We start from the raw sequence: 6,280 nt of genomic DNA on the forward strand, positions 1-6,280 counted from the left end.
AAATTCTCCTGCTTTCACTACTTGCCCACTGCTCCCTCCATAGTAGCACCCCATTAAACCTATCCAGTAAACTGTCCCACATCTTCAGATCCTCGTTTACTTCTGCCCCCAGATGGACGTATTGAGATGCATGTTGCAGCCCCACTGTCTTCCATTCAATGCTCCTGGCAAACTCCCTGCTCGCTGGGATCACCCTACTGGCGAAATTCAGTTTTTCTGCAACGACTGTAGCTCCCTCAATGTCGCCTTGTTGGATCTGAAGCACACGTACTTCCACGTCCCATACACGTGGAAGTACACGTGAAAGGAACTTGCAATGCTACACATCAATGTACTGGAACTATGGGCAGTGTTTTGGGCCCTCCAGTCGTTTCTGCCGTCCCTCAAGCACAAAGTGGTGAGGGTCTTCATGGACAATACCACCACAATGATTTACATCCAGAAGCAGGGGGGGCACCAGCTCCCCAGTGCTCACCAAAGAGGCACAGGATTTGTGGCACTGGGCTGTCGCCCAGAGGATGATCCTCGTTCCGGTTCACCTGGCAGGAGTAAAGCACACAGTCGCCAACTCTTTCATCAGGGAACTGCGCTCTTGCCATGAGTGGGAGCTTCGGCAGGGAACTGCGCTCCTGCCATGAGTGGGAGCTTCGGCAGGATCAAGTGGACAAACCTTTCCTCCAGTGGGGCAGTGCCCAGATCGCTCTGTCTGTGAAGGGGACGAACACCAAGTGTCAGAGTTTCGACTGCAGGTTTCCCCAGCCGGCGAGCATGGGAGACGCATTCTCCTTCCCTTAGGAAGGCCTGTTTCGATACACGCCCCCCCTCCCTGTTGCCACTACTGCTATGAGTCATCAGTCAACTCAGACGGTACCGGTGCAGGATGAGCCTCATCACACCAATGTGGTCGAGGCCGATCTGGTACCTGGACCTTCGCAGCATGTCAGCGTCCCCTCCAGTCAAGCTGCCAGTTGTCGCAGATGTTCTCGCCAGGGAGGGAGGCGCAATTCTGCACCACGATCCAGGGTTGCTGAACCTGAAGGCCTGGCTCCTGCAGCATTAAGAGTTTGGTGGTTATGAGCTGCTGCCGGACTGCAGAGAGATCCTCGCCAGGGCCAGAGTGTTGTCGACTTTGATGTGCTACGGACACAAATGGAAGCATTTTGCACCTTGGTGCCGGTCTCAGAAGATTAACCCTCTGAGGTTCATGGCACCCCAGGTTCTTCCGTACTTGTTGTCATTGGCTAAATCTGGGCTGGCACACGCCTCCAAGGTGCAACTGGCAGCTATCTCCCACTACACCCGATCTCCAGGACGATCTTACCTTTTGTCGCACCGTTTAGTCAAAGAGTTCATCAAGGGACTGTTCCGTTCGTTCCCCCCAGTGAAATCTCAGGCCATGGCGTGGGAACTCAACGTGGTATTGACTAGGCTCATGGGCCTCCATTCGAGCCTGTGCATCAAGCTCCGCTCACGTTTCTGTCTTGGAAGTGAGTGGAAGGAGGGGGCATTGTGAACCCCCCCCCCCCACTTTGCTTTCTCCTACACTTCCTGGGTAGTCCCAGTCGTGGCTGCTTTGGGTTCAGGGCCCCGTCCCCGGAGTATTTGTGCGGGAATACCCCTAGGAACTGTGACCCCCCTTGTAACATCCCTCATAACAGTATAAGATCAGGGGTGAAAAATGTTTTTGTAAGCCACGGACTCCATTTTGTAATGATAAAACAGCCTTGAGGTTCCAACGCAGGCCTGTAGCTCTCCCAGCCAGGCGCACACAGTGAGCGAGTTCCTCCCCCCCACCTCCTCCCCTCTGCCGTCTCTGCAGTTGTTCGGTTCCCATGAGAAGACTGGCTGCTAGAATGCAACAAAATCCACACTGTATCTTCTGTCTTCCGTCCCACTTCATTGACCCAGATACAGCCCTGAGCAGGGGCCAGAGTAAAAGCTATCTGTCTCTATAAACCTGCCCGCACCCCACAGACCCTGGCCATAAAAAACATAATCCCCATACCCCTTAGGACAGAGACAACAGTTAAAAGTGACCCTTGAGTCTGTCTGTTTATTTACGCTCTAATATGGACAGAGCCAACGTGCCTTTTGCATGCAGGTTCGGGGAAACCTAAGGATGGGCTAATGTGTATACGAGTGAACAATATAACATACATGTGTAATTAGAAGTTCTCATGTTAAACGTGCACGATGAAAGTATGATGCATGTTAACCTATGATGCAATCTATTTCCATGAGCATTTTTGTAACAATGTAATGTATAACCAGTATAATACTGTACACGCCAGCACTAAGCTACCTCACTTTCATAAGTTCAAATGTAAATACATGTACAATATCATGTAAACATAATACAGCAGCTAATCCCTCTCGACAAGCCACAATCCCTACTAAGGATGCGCACACAGACCCCGAATTATGAACTGCCTTTTTTATGAAAGATGAACATTGATTCAAGTACACGTTTTATTTCTTGATGAGTTCTTTTGTTTTCCTTTGTTATGATGAGAGTGCTTAGCCAGATGAAAGATATAGTATACTTTAAACCAGTATGACCTGAGTGCAACATAGTAAGCCACGTGTAAAAGCCTGCATATAAAAGTGTGTCTAAAGGCCCTGTTCTTCTGTGCAACGAGGAACCATACCGCAAAGAGGTCTCGGTTCCCTTCTGCCCATCATGGTGTCAAGATGGGTTATCAGAGATGTGATGATGTTTGGACATTTGATCACTAAACCCCCACAATGAAACGTATGCCCATGATGATATGTGCCTCCTGTGACCAAGTCATTTCAGCCATATATTCAGAATCCTCTTTGTTGTTATCAGACCGACACCGCAGACCATACAATGACCCCATGAGCTCTACCCCTGAGTCAGTATATCCTGACTTGTTTAAACAGGTTGAGCGCAGTATTTAATGGGTGAAGCTTAATCTATGACCAGTAATAAATAACCTACCTTTGAAACATGTTTTCACAAGTGTTTGAGATACAGGCCTTTGAATTTACCGGACAGCTTATGGTAATGAATGAATGGGAGTGAGTGGCCACAAGGGCAAATGTCAAATGGTTAGTGTAACAGAAGAAAACAGTACAAGTGTCAACTCTACATACCAACCCGATGAGCCCAGCTGACCGACCAGGACACAACGTCATCTTACCATGTGCCCTTGAGCCAACCAAGTATCTCTGACCCTATGGCACCTATAGGTGTCCACCCTTAGTGTCCAATCCCAACTATTCATGTGCCCCCTAGGCCTTCCCACAGCCTAATGACGATTTCCCTGTATATAACTGAATTGTACCATGTTTTCTGCAGAGCGCTCTCAGCGTGAGCAGAGTAGATTCTGCTTCCCCTATTTTAGATAAAGCCTTTGATACCACCAGCACTTGGTCTTGGTCTCATTCCCTCCTGGGATGTGTTTTTATTGACTCCAGTGGGAGATTTAACTGTATTTTTGGGGGCCTCTGACTTACAGAAGACAGCTTTCCTCATGGCCATCACCTCTGCCAGAAGAGTAGGTAAGATCCAGGCCCTGTCCTGCAAGCAGCCTTATTTGACTTTCCACGAGACGAGGGTGGTGCTTTGGAGGCACCCCATCTTCATGCGCAAGGTTCCATCAGAATTTCATCTCAACAAACCCTTGGTGTTGCCAGTGTTTTTTCTGACGCCTTTGTCGTCGGCTGAGATGACTTTGCATTCGCTGGATGTGGTTCGAGCGCTAACGTTTTATGTGGCCCGCACCAAGAGTTTCCGAAAGACTTCTCAGCTTTTTGTGAACTTTGGCCCTGTGAATCATGGAAAGGCCCTGTCCAAGGTTTCCATTTCCAGGTGGCTCTCGGGCTGCATCACTCATTGTCACCGGTTGGCAAACCGACATCTGCCTGGCCGTCCGAGAGCCCATTCTACCAGAGTGATAGCTGTGACGATGGCCTTTCTATCTGGTGTGCCCCTGCTGGACATTTGCAGGGCTGCTACGTGGAGGGCGACAGCTGAGTAGTTCCACATTAGCCGGCACGAGGACTGCCCCATTCGCTATAACCCTGGGAGCTGCATACCTGAAACCCACGCAGCACTTCCATCACCTAGTTCCAAATTAGTCGGCATGATGACCGCTCCATTCGCTATAACCCTGGGAGCTGCATACCTGAAACCAACGCAGCACTTCCATCACCTAGTTCCACATTAGCCGGCACGAAGACCTCTCCATTCGCTATAACCCTGGGAGCTGCATATCTGAAACCAACGCAGCACTTCCATCGCCTAGTTCCACATTAGCCGTCATGAGGACTGCTCCATTCGCTATAACCCTGGGAGCTGCATACCTGATCCAATGCAGCACTTCCATCCCCTAAGTCCACATTAGCTGGCATGAGGGCCGCTCCATTCGCTCTAACCCTGGGACCTGCATACCTGAAACCAACGCAACACTTCTATCGCCTAGTTCCACATTAGCCGGCACGATGACCGCTCCATTCGCTATAACCCTGGGAGCTGCATGCCTGGAAACCAACGCAGCACTTGCATCACCTACTTCCACATTAGCCAGCACGAGGACTGCTCCATTCGCTATAACCCTGGGAGCTGCATACCTGAAACCAACGCAGCACTTCCATCGACTAGTTCCAAATTAGCCGGCACGAGGACCGTTCCATTCGATATAACCCTGGGAGCTGCATACCTGAAACCAACACAGCACTTCCATCGCCTAGTTCCAAATTAGCCAGCATGATGACCGCTCCATTCTCCTTGTTTGGAGAATGTTTTCATCAATCAACGAAGTTTCATCAATCAACTTAAACACACTGCCAAATACATTCCATTTGAAACTTAAATTTAGACAACCGCATGGCGTTTGCCTTGCTCTCCTGCCTTGCTGCCATCTATAGGCAAGTCCTACGTATAAGGGAAGGTTATTCCCACTAGTTCGCACCATCCACACTCCCCGCCATAATGACAGAACCACTCTTGCCACCCACCACAACCCTAACTCACCGCAGCACAACAGCTCACACCACCCAACCTCCCCACCCCTCCCACATAACCCACCCACGCTACCTCAGTCCGCTTCCTCACGACCTCACCAACATCACCCCAGCCACCCTTAAACCACCACCTTGCCCACTTCATCCACTCACCAAAGCTAAACTCTCTTACCTCATCCCACACATCCTTACTGCACCACTTTACCCAACATGCACAGACCCTAACTCATCACAGCCCTCCACCCATTCGCCTTACCTGACACAAACACACCCATGACATGTCGTCCCAGCATGCTATCCACCCTGGTTTGGCTCAACACACCAACCTGCACACCCAACAAAACTTACCTCAGAACACCTCAAACGACCCATACTACCTCATCACCAGCACGGTATAGTCATTCCATCTCACTGCCTCCCACTGTAGCTTGACACAGCATACCTCCCAGCAACCATTTGTCGCCCCAGCACAACATCAACCATTTTAGATCACCCGAGCAGCCCACCCTTCCACACTAGATGACCCCAGCAGCTCATCCTTCCACACTAATCACCCCAGTAGCCCAACCTCCAGTATATGCTCACCCTACTGCCCACCCTTTCATCCTACCTCACCGCAGCACTCCAAATAGCCGTGAAACCTAACAGCACCCCATTTACTCACCCGACCTAGCATGCCCTGGCCTGCCACGGATTAACCCAGCAGAGCCCCACCCTGAATCCCAAACTTTCACTAGCCCCTCAGCCACCAACCATCCCTGGTTGACCCCAGCTCACCTACTTCACCCTAGCACCCCATCTTAAATCGTCGTCGCCCTACCTACTCCCGAAACACACCTAGCCTAGTTTACCTAACACTGAAACCCACTCACTCTAGATTACCCCAGTAGTGAATCCCAACCATCCGAGCACACCCCAGTCCTATGTTATGTTATGTTACTTGGCATTTATATAGCACTCTATATATCATTGATATGACCTCAAAGCGCTGGTAGGTTGAACGCCCTCGGGAACCGTAGCTCTGGTCAACAATTTACCTGCCTCAGCTTTGCCCTTCCTTACCCTAGCACATGCCAGCCTAAAGCTCACCACACCCAACCCCACCCCACTTCACTTCATCCACCCAGCCTTTCCCAAAGACCTAACCTCACCCTAAACCCTCACCCAGAAATCTCAGACCGCCCACAATCACCCCACTAATACACCTAATTCAACCCAACCACCGCCTCTTCTCCACCAAACCACCCCCCCACTACCTCACATCCCCCCATCTACAGCACCCACCCAACCA

The sequence above is a fragment of the Ambystoma mexicanum genome, chromosome 5q (genome assembly GCF_040938575.1).
Source record: "Ambystoma mexicanum isolate Mex_15411 chromosome 5q, UKY_AmexF1_1, whole genome shotgun sequence".
Classification (NCBI taxonomy): domain Eukaryota; kingdom Metazoa; phylum Chordata; class Amphibia; order Caudata; family Ambystomatidae; genus Ambystoma; species Ambystoma mexicanum.